General features: G+C 36.7%; 1 long non-coding RNA gene across 1 annotated transcript; it reads left to right on the plus strand.

The window, feature by feature from the left end:
* The first annotated feature begins 748 nt into the window (after positions 1-748).
* Positions 749-19591, plus strand: LOC140598471 (uncharacterized). Its single transcript, XR_012000896.1, has 3 exons — positions 749-911; positions 2393-2559; positions 17431-19591. It is a non-coding gene; the product is annotated as an uncharacterized lncRNA (long non-coding RNA).
* The last annotated feature ends 1241 nt before the right edge of the window (positions 19592-20832 follow it).

The following is a 20832-nucleotide window of genomic DNA, read 5'->3' on the forward strand; positions in this document are numbered from 1 at the left end:
ATACTTCCCCACTCTGTTCATAGACCTCAATTAAGAAGCCCTACATAGTCTCAGACTATGAAGGACTTTATTTTACTTCCTTGCAGCTTTGCAAGATAGCTGTATAGTCATTAGATGGATGGTTGGTTAAGGTGAGCAAAAAGAAATTAATTCCATATAAATATCTTTGTACCTGTTATCAAATAACAGCAGCTTATAAGGAAGCCAGTGGGTTAGTCACTCAAAACAGTTTTGTTTATGTATCTGTGTTTTAAGTGTGGATTATATCAGTGATAACGAAGACTCTGAAGATCATGTACCTATTTCACAGCCACATTCTATAGCAAACATTAGTTCTAGACATGAAATTTTAAATCTCACTGGAATTAATGTGATAAATGAGAAGAAAAGATATATAATGTTCAGTTTATATTAAATATCTTGGTAAAATGATTGACTCACAGCCAAAAAATACTAGGTCTTGAAATATAAGTATTTATTCATGTTATAAAATTAACTTACTGTCTAATTTGGATTGTGAAAAATTCTCATCCAGAGGGCAGTCTTCGGAAAGTAGGCTCAGAAGGCCCTTCAAAGTGGAGAGCTTTCTCTGTGAGGGAACGTGACCTTGAAGAAAGAACACTAGGTTTGTGAGTCAGGAGCTACTGTGGACTCTGATTGGCACTTTGATTGTTGAGGTTTACCTAGGACTTCCCCAGTTTTAGCACTGGGAACTCCCTTCCTTTCCCCCAATCCTTTTCCCCTCTGTATTGCAGTCCCAGGCAAACTGGAATGATTGGTCAGCAATTAGATGCACGATCTTGAATCAGATGCTCAGTGAACCTGGGCTTCAGTTTTCCTGTGGGTAAAATGAAGAGAATGGATTCGATGGCTACAGATCTTTACAGGCTCTCAAATGATTTTATCATCAGGTATTTTCTTTCCTTTCCCATTCTGCCTTAGATATTGGGAATCAATTCCTCATTGATCTTTGTATCTACTTTTAATTTATACCACATCAGTTCAGCACAAGGCTTAATCTCTTTCAGTGAGTTAAACACAATTCTCACAAATCTTTGGCAATGGAGATAGAGAATTAAATTAGCATTGGAAAGGTGGTAAGAATATGTGAGCAATTTTGGACTTTGTAATAGTATATTATCTAGATTATAATGAACAATAGAGTTTACCACCTTTTCTTTTCTTAAGCTTTACTGGCAATTTATATATATCATTTTTGGAAAATGTCTATTCAGATCCCTTGCCCACTTAAAAAAATTTAATTGAAGTATAATTGACATATAATATTAGTTTCAGATGGACAACATAGTGATTTGATTATATATGTATATTATAAAATGCTTGACATGAAAAATGTAGTTACCATCTGTCACCACACAATGTTATTACAATATTATTTACTGTATTCTCTATACTGTGCTTTTTAATCTCCATCCCTTATTTACTTTATAACTGGAAGTTTGTACCTCTTAATCCCCTTCACTATTTCACCCCCCTTCTTCTTTTAAAATGGGGCTGTCTTTTATTACTAAGTTATAAGAGTTCTTTATATATTCTAGATACAAGTGTCTTATCAGGTAAGTGATTTCCAAATATTTTCTCCCATTCTATGGTTTATATTGTCATTTTTTTGATAGTGTCCTTGCCTGGTTCCTGCTATTAGGGAAAACATCCAGTCTTTCATCACTAGGTATGATGCTAGTTGTGGGTTTTTCATAGAGGGTCTTTATCAGGTTAAAGAATATTTATTTTTAGTTAGTTGGATGTTTTTATCTTTAAAAGGTATTGGGTTTTGTCAAATGTTTTTCTTACATTTATTAAAAAGGTCATGAAGCTTTATTTTTTATTCTGTTGATATGGCATATTACATTAATTGATTTTCAGGTGTTAATCCAACATTGGATTCCTGGGATAAACCTCACTTGGCATGTGTTGTTGCATTCAGTTTGATATTTTGCTAAGGATTTTTGCATCCACATTTATAAGACAGCTGATCTGTAGTTTCTTTTCTTGTGATGTGTTTGGTTTTGCCATCAGAGTTATACTGTTCTCATAAAAAGAGTTGGGAAGTGCTCCTTCCTTTTCTGTTTTCTGGAGAGTTTGTGAAGAATTGATATTAATATTTTGTTAAATATTAGGCAGAATTTATTGGTGAGCCATCTGGGCCTGGGTTTTAATTTGTGGGTAGTTTCTTTATTACTACCTCAATCTCTTTACTTGTTACTGATCTATTTAGATTGTATATTTCTTCTTGAGTCATTTTTGTAAATTGTAGTTTTCTAGGAATTTGTTCCTTTTATTTAGATTATCTAATTTATTGGCATACAATTGCTTATAGTATTCCTTTATAATCCTTTTTTTAAAAAAGCTTTTATTTATTTATTCATGAGAGACACGGAGAGAGAGGCAAAGTCACAGGCAGAGGAAGAAGCAGACTCCTCGCAGGGAACTCGATGTGGGACTCCATCCCAGGACTCCAGGATCATGCCCTGAGCCAAAGGCAGAAGCTCAACCGCCGAGCCACCCAGGTGCTGCTCTCTGTCTCTTTTTTAAACACAGGTACTTACAGCCATAGATTTGTCTCTAAGCACTGTTTTTCTTTTACCCAAATCCTATGTTTTGGTATATTATATCTTCATTTTTTTTTATTAATCTCAAAATGTTTTGAAATTTCTTTTTTGATTTCTTCTTTGAACTATTTGTTGGTGAGGAGTATATTGTTTATTTTCTACATATTTGTTAGTTCCCTCAAATTTCTTTTTGTTATTGATTTCTAATTTTATTCCATTGTGGTTGGAGAACATACTTTGTATCAGTATTTGTTTTATGGCCTAGTATATGTTCTGCCCTGGGGAAAGTTCCAAGTGTATTTGAGAAGAATATATTTTCTGTAAGTCTGGAGTGTTTTATAGTTGTTTGTTATGTCTAGTTGTTTCATAGTGTGATTCAAGTCTTCTATGTTTTTGTTTATCTTCTGCCTATTTGTTCTACCCACTGTTAAAAGTAGTATATTGAAATCTCCAACTATTGTAGTATTGAATTTTAAATTTGCAATGGCAAGTTAAATCGGTTCATTTTCAGAGTTAGAACTATACCAACCTATTTCAATTCTGTCTGTATTGCTATGTCTTTGGCTGGAAGAGTCTTTTATTTAGGCCACTATTCATTCACAAGGCACATTTGCAAATATAACCATCATGATAAATTTAATAATTGTAAATTTATTTTATCTGTTTGTCTAGACTTCATGCAGATAGGGAGTTTCTTCTCTCAAAGGGACCACTGTTAATCAAAAGCATCTTTATCACAAAAAAGTGAAAGTCGATGGTACTTTCTCAGATCTAAAGGAGGCAGTTGATAATAGAAATAGTAATACTTTGATATTGGAATAATAATCACCCAAGAAGAAAGCTTTTGTGAGTTAAATCCCTAAAAGTTTGGAAATATTGATTATTTTATTCATTTCTTGCCTTTTACGTATAGGAACAAAGCATAACAAACTCATTTTGTTATTTTGTGTTTGGAGTTGGAGAAGTCTCCCCACCCCCATTTTGTGATGACAAGGTACACACAGAAAAGGATACTTAGTTTTTTTATTGAGGACAAATCAGAGTATTTTAGTTCCTCTCTTTTTAATTTGTAAGATCAGTTTGTGCTTGTCAGGCATGCTTATACTCAAACTCTATTGTCTTTGAAAACCATTCCTAATTCCTCTTTCTCTTAGGAAAGAGATGTATGGAGTTGGGGGCTGGGAGTTAACACATGGGGTGAATCTGTTGTCTTCTGTTGAGTGTGAGGGAGTTGGTTAGGCAACTTAGTATTTTAGATCATGGAATTCATAGGATTGATTATCTTATTACATATTTATTATTTTTAATTTTTAATTTTTAATTACATCTTTAAAATGTAGATGTTTAAACAGGTTATTTAGATCTTCTTATAGTAGATGAGATGTGACTATAAAAAAAAAACAAAACATAAAAACATCCAGGGTTCTAGATTCAAATAACATTACATTTTTTTTTTAAAATAGTGACCTTAATATGCAATAATGCTACAATTCCTAAGTTCTGGAACTCCTGTTTTGATACTATCTGCTGAAAGAAGTTTCTGGGAAAATCACTAACATTCTGATGATTGCATCTTGTCCTTGAACCCAAACCAAATCACTCAGAATAATTGATTTATTAGATCTGAGTCTGAAGAATTTTTATATTTTATATATTTATTTATATATTTTTAAAAGACTTATTTATTTGAGAGAGAGGGAGGTGGGTGGAAGTGGAGAGAGAGAGAGTCTTTAAGCAGACTCCCTGCTGAGTACAGAGCCTGACATGGGCTCAATCCCAGGACCCTGAGTCACAACCTGATCTGAAACCAAGAGTCAGACACTTGATCAATTGCACCACCCAGGCACCCTGAATTTTGGATATTTTAAAAATAAAATACATGACAGTTCCCATATCAGATGAAAGGCTTCAGCTATTCCTTATCATAGTTTATACTGAGTTAATATCCTGAGCCTGAATGGATGAAGGTTTATTCCAATATTCTAAGAAGCAGTTGAAAGCAGGGCCATATGCAGAGCTGAATAATTGTATAGAATTTAAAAAATAACACTCTTTCCAGCCATGTTTGTTATTATGTGTCAACTACGATAAGCATTGTAGTCTAGAAGAGGAATCTAACCACCATTCATAGCATGATCCTACTGCAATTTTATCCAGGTTTAAATCACCAATCTACATTCTTTTAGAACACAATTTGCTGAAAACTAGAGGCAGCCTGGACTTTGAGTTCCTGCCAGATTAAGTGTTTAACTTTTGTGGCTACAAATCTTATGAAACAACAAGGCTTCCTTGAAACCTTTCCATAGTTTCTATTACTGGGCATACGATGTATTTCAAAATAGTACAGATGTTAGGGATAAAGTCAGCGGCACACAGAGAAGGGGAATTCATATCTTGATAGCAAATAAAGAGAAGCACATTTTAATCATATGATGTTTTGGGCTTCTCAGACTTACAGATATTATTCGAAGTTCTAATGCTTTATGTTTTTCCTTGAGGACCCCGAGGATTAAGATGGATTTTCTCCTCCAAGGACCAGAGCTGAATAATTTTATCTTGGAGCTAATGCTAGTGACCAAAACGTATATTTCATCGTGGTCAGTTAGTGGTTATTGCATTTGATGTCAACTATAGAATTAAAGATTGTGGAATTGAAATATTATGAAAAAAACCTTATATTTACATTTTATGTCCCATATTTGATGCTTTCATAATCAGAGTGACTCTGTAAATAGAATTGGCCATGAAGCAACTGGGAAAGGGTGGGAGGAGGCCGTAGGAACATGCATTTTGCTACTGCCTTAGCATGGACTTCCTAGCCTAGCCTTCCCTCCCAGTCTTCTTGTTATATATCTTTCTCTTTCTAAGATTTCCTTGGTGATAGTAAATGTAGCTGGATGTGAATTGAGAGGGCAGGGGGATTTTTCTTTTTGCTCTAAACTTTGCCAAGATCTAGCTAGAAGCCAGAGAAAGAGAGATTTACTCTAAAGGTGGTATGGTTAGAAACATATCTGAGGGTATTAACAATATCTATTTTCTTTCCTGCCCATTGCTCCACCTCTATCCCACAAACTTTTCTTTTTCCAAGGCATCTCTGTGCTTCTGTTCATAATTTTACATTATCAAACATAAAGGAACTTAAAATTGATTAGATTCTGCAAATGAAGATCAGCTAATATATTCTCTTCCAAACATATACATACAGACACTTCTGTTAGCCACTGAGATGGTTTCTTCTCTGAAACATATTGCTCTGCCTCCTTCTCATTTTTTGAAATCCTTCCCCCAAATTCCCCTTTTCTTGCTGCCATGCACTTATTGACCTTCAGCTGAATTCCAGCTTCTTATCTGTAATACAGATTAGACAGTAGTTTGTAAGTGGGAAAATGAATTCTTGTGGCATGGAGTCTAGTCCTGTAGACTTCACAGTTTTGCTTATGCCCTATTTTAGTTACATTCACTATTTGCATAAAGAAAAAGGTAGTGAAAAGAAAAATTTGAAATATAGCCATGTTGTACATTGAATAGCGTGCTATGACCATTGTAGCCTTCCAACTGTCTGTTGTCAACTCAGCAGTTTCAGTTTCAGAAATATGGTCTGTCTTGGAGAGTAGAGAGAAAGGAGTGTGCTCTCTAGAACTGATCCATTTACTACCTAACTTTTTGTGGATATCTGGGTTCATTGTAATTCTACTCAATTAAAATATTCATCCTTGGAAATCTCTAAACTTGAAATCATGCCTTACTTTATTTTAGGATCCAAAGATACATCATTTAAGATATGATATTGAAAATGCACTTGGTGATCACATAGCTCAACCTTGTAGGAGGAATGAAAGTTAACAATTTTTTTAGTTTTCCTCATGAGGTCACCAACTGGAGTCACCAACATGAGGTCACAGATGCTGGTTCTGTGGCCTGTGTCTTTTGAGAAAGCTTTCAAACAGGCAGAAATGTTAGGAATTGCAGATAATTTTCAAGTAATAAGAAAATTCTCACTGATAATTTTCCTAGACATACTCAGGCTCTCAAGTAAACAGAAAATGAATTTTTCAAAGTGAATTTCAAAGGAATTTAATCACAGTGAAGTACCAGAATGAGATAGGGAAGAGTTATGTAGGAAGATGGATTCTTTTTTAAAAGGGTCATGAAGGCATAAAAGAATAGATCAGAAAGGTGCTCTGACAGGCTTAAAGAAGTTACGTGGTCCTTAGTAATTTTTTTTAATTGACTGACTCTATGTTGAAATAATAATATTTTGTACATATTAGGCTAAATAATTCTTTAAAGTTAATGTCATTTTAAAAAAAACTTTCTTTACTAGAAAATTTAAAATTATACTTGTGGTTCACATTTGTGGCTTGCATTCACTGTATTTCTGTTAGATGGTGCTAAGTTAAGCGTTGCAGGGTTGTGCCTCCTTAGGCAGGTTATTTCACTCTGGGCTCAGCACACACATTGAGATAAAGTTGACCAGCCAGAAATGATTCTTGAACACTTTGTTTGCCAGATTTCTAAATTTGAATCTTTTCCCTGGTAGATGTTTAAGCACTGAAAAAACTATTTGATATGAACAACTCTTTTATGTTTCTGAATGTGTCATAGTTGCTACTACTTTAGGTCCCACAGGGTGAGCTAATTTGCAAACAATCTCTAAATGTAGCTCATTACTTGTGAGAGGTAAATAAAGGTATGTACCTCAATATCTTGGGAACCCCATCAGTGGAGAGTGTAGGGCAAGGGTCACAGAATGAATCAGGGCCTGAACTAGGATTAGCATTTCTGTGACTCACAGTCGCATTCTAACCACCAGATGATTCTCTTCTTGAGAAATGCTGAGGGTGATGGCTCTTTTCCTACCAGGAAACTAGAGGTTGCTGAATCAGTGTTTGCCAAGCTGACTATTTAAATGATAAAAACTAGGTGGGAGCAGTGAAGTTGGAGTATGTTAGCGCATAGTGTTGTGCTATTTATATATGAACTACATAGAGGATACATCACTGGTTTGGTCCAAGAAAGTGTGGAAGGAGAACCTAGAATGTCTAGTGAAACATGGAGGAAATCCTACTGAAGAAGTGAAAATGTTACTTCCTACTTTTAACAATATTTTCAAAATGGAAACATTGTATTTAGGGCAGTACTAAGAATAAACCTACTAAGGCTTTTGCAAGCCCAAGGATAGCACAATTGGGTTAGAGAATTTGCATAGATTCAGTTGTATGCCAAAAGGTATTTGTGCAGGTGTATTGTCACCTGACCAAGGTAGCCACACCTGTGCTGGAGGTATATTTAATTTTTGAAGATCATATTTGACAGGACTTAGCTTTGTTTCCGTAATATATTGTGCACAACTTTCTCGTGGCAAGGAACACAGTGTCTTGAACATGTGTCAACATCCATGTCTTCAGCTACTTTTTGAGTTTCTCAAGGGAAGGGATTGTGTGCATTTCTGTTTCCAATACTAAACAGTGCCTACTACATAGACAGGAATTAATAAAGTCTTGGTATATTGAATAAGTCTTATTTATTTAGGTACAGGATACAGGAAAAGAAAAAATAACTCATGATGCATAGGAGTTTCTGTTGAAAGAGACTAATAGGTAGGAAATATAACTTCATAACTCAAAATATAACAACACCTACCTATTCTTTAACTTAGATAAATAGGAATTTACTTGTTTCTTTCTCTCTCACACACACCCCACGCAAATGGGATGATAGGTAATCCAGAGATGCCATAGGCACCCAGCCTGATTCTATTTTTCTCTCCAAAAATCTTATATTTTGACCTCTTGTTTGCCAACGTATGATCATAAGATGGCTACTGCACTTCTAGATTCATATACATATTACAGGAATAAAAAAATGGATAACGTGTAAAGGGCTAAAGGGAAACGTCAGTTAAGCCCTCTATCTTAAAAGACTTTCCTTAAAGCTCTACTCAACAATTTCTGTTTAGATCTCAAGATCTAATCTTTGTCTAGATCTCATTGTCTAGATATCAGTTGGCTAGATCTCAAATGGCTACCTCTACTGTATGCAGATTGCTGTTCCAAATAAAACTGGTGTCCTCCTAAGAACAAAGAATGAGACTTTCTCAGGAAGGATGAAGCCTCTGTATTGGGCAGGCCATCAGCAGAGTGTGTACTTTCTTAATCTTCTTCCTCAAACATCAAATCTTTGTAGAAATTGTAGGATATTTCTAGTCTCAAAAACCTTAGAGATAATGTAGATCAACATCGTCTTCTCATTTTACAAAGAAGGGCACTGAAGATCCATTTAGAGCCAGGGAAGGGAGAAATGGAAAACTTAACTTTTATATCACTCATAATATGTATTACATATGGTACTTTATTGTACATGCTAGAGTGTAAATTACTTGAATTACTTGAATGTACTGTATGTTGTATTTATTTCTTGAATTTATTGTATTTTGCATTAGTTTTTTTGTATTTTATGCTTGTGTTTATTGAATTTATTGTATATTGTATTTATTTGTGTATTCACTTATAATGTTTATTTTATTTGTTTTATATTGTATTATTACTTAAATTTATTTATTGTATATTTATTACTTGAAATTTGTAAATTAATTAATTAATTAATTTAACAGAAAAAGAGAGAGAAAGAGTATGTAAGCAGGCAGAGGGGCAGGCAGAGGCAGAGGGAGAATTAGGCTCCCCACTGAGCAGGGTGCCCAATGCCAGAACCTTGGGATCATGACCTGAGCTGAAGGCAGATCTTGACTGACTGAGCCCCCACATGCCCCCTTAAATTATTTTTTATATAAAGTTTATGTATTTTGTATTTATTATATATTGTTATTTATTACTTCAATTTGTTTTATAATGCTTTACTGTAAATGTTAGGGAGTAAATAACTTTAATGAGGAACTGCCAAATTTATCTTTATATCATCCTCAGTAAATATCAAAAAATTTCCTGGAGAAACCTCCTTATTATTTGACCTTGTTGTATTATGAATATCATTAACAAAATGTCAGAAGGGAGAAGGAAGGAGACATGTCTAAAAGGAATCAATTCAAAAAGTAGAAGAAACATAATAATACCAAATATATTAATCAGAAAACATACTTCAACATGTAGGAACCATATCTGTTGGGAAATTGAAGTTTCATTTGTACCACATACTGCTTTGTGAAAACCCTGATGTGTGGAAGGGAGAAATGAAGAGGAATGATACATATAACGTTAGATTCCTTTGAGAAGTCTTTGCTGCTTTAGACTACTGGTTAGGTGTCATTGTGGCAGATATATATGTTGAACCAACTTCTTCAAGGTTTTGTATTTTGTTTGTTCTCCAATTCTCATAATCCAATTTGTCTCAGAATTTTCTTTCTTTTCTTTATATCTTTTAGCAGTGAGGAGGACTAAAAATTTCTCCCACGGCAACAATTGTTCTAATTTTCCTTTCCAAAAACTAGTTTAGTTTGAAAAAGTCGTATTAGGTTGATTTTTGTTCTGGATTTTCACTTTTCGTGTCTCTTTTCCTAGGGGTACTTTCCAGCGTGTGTCTTGGGAGTTCAGGTTTGTAAATCAGATCCCCTACGAAGAACCTCTTTATTTGATTTCCCAATTGTTCCACAACACTTTAGCTCAAGCTCAGGGATCACAGATTCTGAATGTTTCCCAGAACATTACTCTTCTTGAACATACATATTGGATTTTTAGCATTGATTTTATGCTATCTCTACTTAAGGCTTCTCAGGTAGATAAAGACTGTATTTTGTTTCGTTTTTTAATACTTATGTTATGTTGGAAGGCATCTTTCAGTAAAGTAATGATATTTCCTTTTTCTTTTAGGGGAAAAGAATGTGTCTTTCTCATTATATACAATCAAGTATAATGTTGGTATTCTAACACTATAGATATAAGAGTTTGGTAAACCACTTCCCTGAGAATTGGCAAGGGTTGAGTCACCTAAAGAGAGCCTGAGAAAGTTAGCAGTTACAACCTTGGGTCAGGCAGGACTTAATTAGCTGAGTTCAAGATATGTCAATTATCTGCAATTTTTTTAGTGACCTAAGAATTGGGAGTGCTTTTATGAAAAAAAGATACTTAGTGGGCAACCCAAAAGGAAAGGTGGGCTTCAAAATAAGGAGAAACATGGTGGCAGACTAGAGGCAGGTTGACATCGTCAATGTGCCATAGCACCAGTGTGGGACAGTAGACAAAATAGTCTAATTTTCCTAAAAGGTATAAACAGCCAACACCTGCCCAGGACATGTGCTTCAGGCAATATGCATAAGATACTTTAGGAGTACAGTGATGGCTATCTTCAAGGGAGACAAAAAAAAAAAGTAATTGTAGGGTATTGACAGTTAAGAGAGAGAATCTTTGGTAGATGGAATAAGAATAGGATTTGCAGAGGCAAAGTAGATCAGAGTCAGAAAGATGATCTCGGAAGTATTAGGAAATAGACTTTTAGAGGCATTGAGGCTCCAGCTGGAGCTGGAAAAATGACTTTCTTCAGTTTACAGACCAGCTGTATTTCACAAGTGAATCTCTACTTATGTTCCTTTTCTTATTCCTTCTCTTTTCTTCTGCTACACAATTTATTCACAAGAGTTCCTTTTGAAATCTTAGAAGAAATCAAGATGCCTGTAAGTTTAGGATGATATGTGGTAGAGGGGGGTATATGGGCTTGTGTTTATAGATTTGTGTTTGGAAGTGGGGTGGAGGAGTGTCAGTAGGCAAGGGAGAGAAGGGGAATGCGGGGAATAAAGCAACTAGAAATCTAGGAAAAAGAGAGAAAGAATCAAGACCAACTTATCTGTAGTGACCAGAGTATGATTTTATTTAAAAAAGTTACGTTCCATTGCTATCTCTACCCATCGAATTGAGTTTTGCCTCCAGGAAGAACAAAGAACAAACTTTTCATACTCAGCAGGATAACGTTTCATATTCAAAGCTAAAATTATATTTGCCACAGTTATGAGGGACCAAACAATCCAAAATCATCTCTATAGTAAAAATCACTGATGATAATAATAAGCATACACTAAATTATATTAATCAAAGTATGTACCGCAAACATTTCCAAACAGTGCCTGTTAAATGATCTTAATATTAAGTATCAGCTTTAAGAGTATGTTCATGTTGTTAGTTCTGTTGAATTTCTCTTCTCTGGCTTTGGAACTCAAAGGATAGGCAGATTTTTTTTTTTAAGATTTTATTTATTTATTTATTTATTTATTTATTTATTTATTTATTTATGAGAGAGAGAGAGAGAGAGAGAGAGAGGCAGAGACACAGGCAGAAGGAGAAGCAGGCCCCATGCAGGGAGCCCGATGTGGGACTGGATCCCAGGTCTCCAGGATCATGCCCTGGGCCAAAGGTGGCGCTACACCGCTGAGCCACCCGCACTGCCCAGGATAAACAGATTTAAATGGAAATCTGAAATTTAAGGTCTAGATTCTTGGTATTTAACCTCAAAGATTTTACCTTTTTTAAGGCTTTGTCTTCAAGGAAGGACTTTTCCACTCAAGGGTGGAGTGGAGTTTGTAAGTTAAACTCAACCCAGACAGGGAGCAAATCAACAAATCACAATAAAAATGAAAAGGAAATATTTACCTCCATGGACACGCAGATAGCATACATGCACACACCCGTGCGCACACACACATCACTCAATCACTCTGACCTCACCCCACAGCAACAAGAAGACCTTATACTTATCATTTTAGAGGGCTCTACTCTTTTGACCCTTGGCAGAGGTCTTTGAGCTTCCAAATTGCCTTCTTTCATGTCTGCCAACTGAATGGGGATGAGAGCTGAACTAGCTTTGAAAATAATTCTCATTAGTTATTAGTTATTTAAACTCTCTTCTGTCTAGTTACATGCAGGCAAGTTCATTTCAAATATTTTAGCCTCAGTGTTCAAATATTGCAAATTCAAATGCCATAGAATAGTGTGATATTATTTTTAGTTGGTTATAGCTTTGACTCTTGGGGTAGTCAGGTGCCCTAATGGAGAATTCACATCTGAAGGGTGGACAGCGAGCATTCATTATATCAGGAAAGTCACCCTCCAAAGTTGGCTACCACAATGCTCCAGTCGTGCTTCAGCTTAGTTGATTTGCTTTCTAGGTACCTGCTTTCTGATCAAAGTAATACTTTGATCAACACCACAGATTTTGTTAGTTAGGGTAGTGAGTGTCAGATGTATTTTAATTTGGTGAAATTTTTGGCTTGTTAGCATGATAGATATGAGAAATGGGCTCACACAGATAAAGTTAAAGGTAATCAAGAAATGTAGAGTAGTTAAAAGTTAAAAGACTTTTCACTCTGATATAAGTAAATTCTAAAAGATATGAATTCTTTACCCCATTCTTTAAGGATGAATTCTTTACCCCATTCTTTAAGGATGGTACTCAATCCTATGTCACCCCGTTGTTGAGGAGGATTTATGCCAATGCCATGAGACCAGAATCCTGCCTTTAGAATGTTAAGTCAGCCTCACAGAAGCCTCTCATGGAAGATGATAGTCTGACACCCAGAAGGACAGGGCGCTAGGACTTCAAGCTAACAGAGAAGTTTGCATTGACTGTTTTGTTCTTGCTTACTAATTCTTAGGCAGAATTGGGCCTAAGACTTGCTTTCATTATAAGGTTTTAGAGAGGTTATGAAAGAGTAGCTAAAAGGTGTACTTCAAACATCTTTAGCGATTAACATTATCCACCAAAAAGAATCTTAAAGCTATACATGGTGAAAATCACTTGAGCTAGTTTGCCATAGGCCCCAAGGAATTTTTTTCCAACTCCCTAGTTCACTATAACACCTTATATGAAGTGTCTTCAGTGGATTGAAAAAGAGCACAAAAGAGCTTCTCATGGTCACTTTGGAATTCTCTGCAAACTCAGGTTGTCATGGACAACCACAGGAGAGGGATTGAGAAGTGAAAGGGAAAGCACGTAAAGTCAGCCGTGGCTGTCCTTTCCTGGCTGATGCGATGATCCTTCCTGAAGGGCATGTGGGGACAGAGGACCAGAGCTCTTACTCCCAGCAGGGGCCTTCTCCATGTGGTAAATGTCTCCACTGAGGGATTTTTATGTCCGTTTGGATTAGCTATATGGGTCAAGGGCAAGAGCAAAGCGTGCATCATTTCCCTACCTCTTTTCCTTGGCGATGCAATGTGTGTGGTCCTCTGGGCAGAGCCTTTTGTAAGAGCAGGGATGGTGGAGTGAGTTCTCCCAGCTGGACAGAGATGCACGCCGGAAAGGGGACACTCTGGGGCAAATCAGAAACTACATGTGGCTATGTTTTTTTGTTACTCCTGTGTTATAGACTCCTCTCTTAGAGGAGCTTCGAGATAGTCAGATCATGGACATAAACTCAACATCCAGTTTTCCTCCTTCTTGCTTTATTTTCAGTTATCGATGATGTCACCTAACAAGCCACTTCCCAAGTGCCTTTTGGGATTTTGTCTCAAAAAGGAAGATGCGTTACTTAGGCTAATGGGACAAGAAACTTTTGCTTTAGGAGAATCCAAGTAAAAGGCAGTGATTAAATATCTTTGAAGCTGTGTGTGTGGCCTGGTCTTGCGTCTCATCTTTCATCTGTTGGCATTTTCTTGGCAGCCAGAGCTGGAGCCACTGGTTAGCAGCAGCAAAAGAGTCAAGGCCCCGGTGCCACCAGGAGGCAGATACATCACCCTGGTGAGCTGCTAGTCATTTAACTGTTACCAGGGGTCACTCACAGAGAGAGGCACAAAGCTTTCTGGGAAAAGCCCACAATGTCTGAGAAACTGGACACTAAGACATCAAAACTTTAAAAATTTTATCTTTACAACTATCCACAATTTATAATCCAGGTCAATTTATGTGAGTGATATAAGTTTCTTTGAAGATAAAAGCAGAGTTAGTATGTGCAGTTATTAGGGGCTGTTGTAACCTGTTCAGTGTTTGGGTGTGTCAATTCTTGAAACTACCACGTTGCCTTTACCTGCCAGTCTGGTCATGAATAGTTCTATTGATTGCATCTTTGGCTATTTCTGGAGTTAGGCTGGATTTGAAGACAGATACGGGTGGCTGGGAAATAATTATTGTCCTAGTGACAATGACATTTTCATTTTGTCTGTTGCGTAATTACTGATAGTTCTTGTTTTACAATTGTAAAACAATGTGTGCGATTGTGGCATATTTCTTGTGTCTCCTTTCACTTAACCCTATAGTGCCCTGAGTGGGTGTTTTTAGCAGGTTTACACTGAATGTAAGCCTGTGTGTGTGTGTCTGGGTAAGCTGTGCAACTGCAGTATAGCGAGCCCTCCAGTGTTTCAGATAAGTAGTGGTTTTGCTGTGAAAAATGGCAGCAGTTTGAAGTTCTCATCATTTGGCTGGTTCTATACAGAGAAAACCAGTTTCTTTAAAGTGCTGACACCAACAGTAACGAGAAGGAGCTGAGTAAGGAAGAGTGAGAGGCAAGAGTTTGGTTTCTACCCTGCAGCCCTTAGACACTGAATTAAAATGTGGAGGATCATTGATGTATGGAGGTGGGCAAGGGGGTTAGAGGCAAAATGAATTTTGTTTCTATGTGATCAGCTAAGAAGTATCCTATACATCTCTTGGTCTGGAGCAATTGGTTCATTCATTCATTTGTTCATTCAATAAGTATTTATTTTTGTGTCAGCAGATATTTATTAGATGCTAGGGTTACTGTAGTAAGTAAGCAGGATCAAGTGCCAGACCTGGAGTAGGAGAGGAAACAACAGAAAAACAAACCAGTAAACATATGAGCATGAGATATAATTTTCAGGTCAGGTTGAGAGACAGGAGGAACATTAAGAAGTTAGAAGCCTGGATGTAGTGCAAGAGGCAACCCGACAAAACCCTGGGGTTTGTGGAGGGGAGGAAAGCAGAGAGAGAGGAGCAGAGAGGACTAGATCTTGGAGGACTTTGGTCTCTGCTGGTGAGGAACCCTGTAAGGATAGCACATGGAAGTGGTGGCACCTGATTTATGGCTTTAAACTCTCACTCGGGTGCTCCATCCCTTATATATTTCACTGGCCGTGCATCAGTTCTAGCAGAAAATCATTTTATTCTCAAAGCAGTGATTGAATGATCGCAGGATACTTTTATTGAGGCTATAAAACCCCCAGGATTCCCAAACTTCAAGTTTGTAATATTTACTTTTGACTGGGTCTTGGAAAAGGAACAATCAGGCGCTTGCAGCATAGTATATTGGCCCAATAATTCATAACTGATAGGGGAATAAAGAAGTGGGTGTAATTAAAATGCGAAGAAAACAATTATTCTTAGTTGATTTGCTTGCTATGTACCTTCTTTCCGTGGTCAAACTTTGAAGTGGTTTCGGGAATTTGTCGGTTGTCCAGCTGTGTATCAGACATCTGAGTAGTACAGTGCAATAAGTTGGACGAGGGGCCCAGGGGGTGACTGACTGGGTTTTAAAACTCATCTCTGCCATTACTAATTAGATATTTAACTACAGGGGGCTTCTGAATAGCTGCAAGTGAGGCATAGCATGAATATCCCCCCTACGGGGTTGTGTGAACATTAAATGAGATAATACATAGGAGTCCTTCCTATCATAACTTAAGTACTCAGTGGAAGCTAGCTGTTATTGTTTCTGCTAAAGAAATTCCAACCATGGAAAATTTCCATATTTTATATATGATAAATCAGATAGTTAGCTTATTTTACATAATTTGGAAGCTCAAATGGAGTCCAGAATATGGTATTTTGGGAGTTAGTGGGGGTAAAATTATATAATATATATATAAATTATATATATTTATATACAATAAATACGACATATTATAATACAATATATTCTATATTACATAAGGTGTCTAGAGAAGACTCATTGTTGAGGGTCTCAAGTCTGGGGCAGGTTTTATAAATGGAGGGTGGTAGGAAGGAATTTGTAGGCAAAGAGGAGGGTTAGAGGTATGAGGCAAAGAAACAGGAGCTAAATCACAGAAAAACTCCAAATGAAATGAACAGCTTGGGGATGGATGGGGCAAGACTGGCTTCCAGGGGGGGTGTTTCTGAACTTTGATTTTTAGATGCTGTCACCTTAATGTCTTTTTAGCATCATTTTCAGTTGAGTTCACTAAAGGACTTTTTAAAATGTGAAATGTTAAATGTGAGATTTAAATATAGAAGTCCCTGGGAAAATAGAATTGTCCTACAATATTTTTTTTGTTCTATAAAAATGAAAATACTTGTTTTATAGCCATATATGTGTGCCTCAGTGTACTCCTTGCCTTTGAAAATGCCAGTGGTTTAAATAGCTGCTTTAGAATAGATTTCAGTTTATATTTATCATTGGTCTTAACCAATAGCATATAATTTTTTTCTTAGAGGCTACGATTTCTCTCCCTCATCCGAGGTATATCAGATTTTGAATAATTTAATTTTAAAATAGAAATAATATTCCTGAAAGCATCCCTCATTGAAAGAGATGAAACCTTTTTCACGGGCTCCAGCTAGATATTCCCAGTTGTGTACTGTGCTTCTGACATCACACTTAGATCAAAAAATCAAATCTCTTGGGCAGCCCAGGTGGCTCAGCGGCGTGATCCTAGAGACCCCGGATCGAGTCCCACGTTGGGCTCCCTGCATGGAGCTTGCTTCTCTCTCTCTCTCTCTCTCTCTCTCTCATTCTCTCTCTCTCTCTCTGTGTCTCTAATAAATAAATAAAAAAATCTTTAAAAAAATCAAATCTCTTCACCCTTTGTAAATCCCTTAACCCGTTAATCATGGATCAGAGAAAAAAGCTCCATTTTGTGAGTGAATTAAATATTGTGTTTTCTTTCTTGTATTTGTCTTTCCCTTTATTATTTCTTTTCTTTTTTTTTCTCTTTTTGGTGCCTGACTGCAGAATGAGTTGGTTTCTCCAGAAGACTACCTCCTGGGCTGTGTGATGTAACCTCAATGGATGGGCACCACTTGGAATATCTGAATGGGAAGGAGCTGAATGGCTCAGATGACGCTCTGGGCATTCTCATCACCTGAGAGACCTGATGAGACCCTGATTATCACTGCCCTCAACAGCCACAATAGGGGATGGGAGCACTGTATGACCTGGGTGCCTTCAGGGGCCATGGCCAGCATGCCAGCCACTATGACACTCGCCAGGAATTGAGGAGGACTCACAAGTTGAACCTTGAAGAATGTGTGTGGGACAACTTTTACCTCAAATTGTTTGAGTCCTCACATATCTTTCTCAGACCTTCAACAGTTTCAGCTCTCTGCATTGTGTCAGGGTGGTGTAGATCCTTCCATAGTGAGTTTAATTTTCATAGTGAGATATTTCTGTGGTGAGTTCAATCCAATCATGAATCAGGTGACTGTCACAGGTAATTGTCTCTCTCTTATGAACACATTCTGTTCCCCACTCCCCCTCATTTCTCACTGTTTCTCATCTCCTTTGCCTTTGGGAACATAGTTTTTGTGATTAAGAGAGGAAAAAAGATAAGAAGGCTCTTACCTTGTGGGGGGAGCCATGCTGTGATGTCATGATGTGAGCTCATTTTGCTCTGTGATACTTGTTCTAAATCATACATTCTTTTGTTAGACTCTTGCATGATTTCTCATTTTTTAGGAGAGTGACCCTATTTGACACAGACTCTCAATGACAAGTAATATTTTATACAGAAACTGCACTGAATAAAGGAAGATAGAGTTTTACTAGGACAGGAAAATAAAATAGTCCAAAATGGTCTCTGCATCATGTTTATGGTGCTACCGCTTTTTCAGCTAACCAGTTAAGAATTCCATTCTGGACCAATTAGAGGAGAGAGATGGAGGGTAGGAAAAAATATCAGAAAGGTAAAGAAGGGAATTTGTGAGAATTTGTTGCTAAATAACTATAAGATTAAGAGATAATCATTGTATGGTTTAGAGTAGGAAAATAATTGTTTTTTTACTGTTTTTGAGATTTAAAAAAAATCCCTTAAGCCTAATTATAATAATAACTTAATCTGTTGGTCAGTGCTTATTCATTACTCACTCTGTGCTCAGTACTACAACAACTGTCAGGAATGTGGCCATATTGGCCATGATCCCTAATCTAATTGTAAGAATGGAGACAAAAATACTAATAAAGTTAGAAAAATCAAAATAATTGTAATTATTCCCAGGAGACTGTTGCTGTAGGACTAGAAATTAAATCAGTCGTAAGCAGACATAATCAAAACTCAAGTCCCATGACTCAGTGGCATTTGAGTAGGACAGATTTTGAAAGGCTCTCACTGAAAACTTTTTTTGTAGATGAGTAAATTAGATAGGGAGAAAGAGTTTGGAGCTCTTTTGAACTTTTCTTTCACCAACTAGTCTTAGGATGGCATAGTTATCATTAAGGAATATGTTGTGTATTTCAGATTTAAGTGATAGGGCAGGTAAAATATAATTTGTGTGATGAATATTTTAGAAGCCCTTAATTGCATTTGAAATACCTCTTTAGAGGACCAGGATATCAGATAAAATGCTCACTAGGCACCACCTCCGCATTTCCTTTGGTACTAAGATCTGTGGGTGGAGAAGCAAAGGAGGGAGGGCCACCAGCAACTTTGCATGTGGCCACTAAGGCACAACATCTTTCAGATGGTATTGTTGGCATTGCTCTATGAAGTCTATAACTTAGTTTCAATAAATGAAATAAATATAAATAAACCTCCAGGCTAACGAATATGTCACTAGAAGTCGTCTAGGGTAGGAAAGATAAAATGGAATTGGGGATTCTGGTGGCCCTATGTCAAAATTTGCTTTATCACTTAGTGAGCTACAGTTAGTCTGAGCAAACTGTTGATACTGTCTGTTTTCCCTTGCTATAAATCCCTTGAAGGTAGAGATTCTGTCTCTAAAAAAATGTTTTCATAGTCATAAATATAATCGATATTCATGGTAGAAAAATGGAAGAACAAAGTAGAAAGCAAGAGTCACCCTTTATGTAAATACTATAGCCCTGAACATTTTGTGACACATCTTTCCAAGTTTTTTCTTTCATGTGTACATATTTAATAAAAATTGTTATTATTTAATGTCATGTCTTGATTCTTTTTATCCCTAGTGCCTGGTATGTAGAGAAGTTTAATAAGTGTATGTTAAATGAATAAATAACTTTGAACTTCTTGGCCCTCAGATCCATCCTAGAAAATTGAGAATAAAACCAGCAACTACAGCGTCTGGAGTTCTGAGGGTTGAATGAAGGGTTGGTTATATAGGACTCATTCATTGACTGGTATACAGGAAGCACTCTGTAATTCAAAGCTTTTATTGCCATTATTTATATTTCTCATTGAAAAGGGAGAGATAGGGCAGCCCGGGTGGCTCAGCGGTTTAGTGCTACCTTCGGCCCAGGGTGTGGTCCTGGAGACCTGGGATCGAGTCCCACATCGGGCTCCCTGCATGGAGCCTGCTTCTCCTTCTGCCTGTGTCTGTGCCCACTCCCTGCCCCCTGTGTCTCTCATGAATAAATAAATAAAAAATCTTTTAAAAATAAAGGGAGAGATATACTAAATAGTTTTATTCAGAGGATTTGAAATCATTCATAATGGCCTTTACTTACAGTTTGGAGACATGTAGTATGTCTAATATAAAGTATTTATAATGCCTGAATATGGGAATGTGCTATGAGGCCTGATATAGAAATGACATTATATTGACAAAACTTGTCACTGGAGTCAGAAATATGAAAAAAAATAGAAAAAAATAGACTCTATGAAGTCTATAACTTAGTTTCAATAAATGAAATAAATATAAATAAACCTCCATAATCAATAAACCAATAAACCAATAAACCTCCTTGGTTATGGAGTGTTTTGCTCTAAGTGTGGTGATTTTTATCCTAAGCTGTTTCTTTAATAAGATAAACTTGGCCTCTAATACCAGCATGTTCATTACTCAAACTCCCTGGTGTTAAGGATCTCATCTTCTTTCTTTCTTGTAGGTCCCTTTGTGTAAACCTATTGTGGACCTGGATTGAGTATTCGAAATGCCTTTAGTGGAGCCAGAGGCAAAAGATCCCCAGGGTCATTGAGTCTCACTCTCTGGAGGTTCTAGTAGAATTGGAGCTATAAGTGGGCAGTTACCTTACAGAATGCTGTAGAGGAAGAGGGACCTCAGAAATCAACCAGCCCAGTAACTTTATTTTCCACACAGTGAACTAAGGCCGAAAGAGATTATGTGAATTTCTCAAGGTCACACAGCCAACTGGTGGTACAACCAGGCTTAGAATCGAAGGTTTCTATGAAGCAGCAAAATGTAGAAGAAAGAACAGGTT

Source organism: Vulpes vulpes, chromosome 4, assembly GCF_048418805.1.
Source record: "Vulpes vulpes isolate BD-2025 chromosome 4, VulVul3, whole genome shotgun sequence".
Classification (NCBI taxonomy): domain Eukaryota; kingdom Metazoa; phylum Chordata; class Mammalia; order Carnivora; family Canidae; genus Vulpes; species Vulpes vulpes.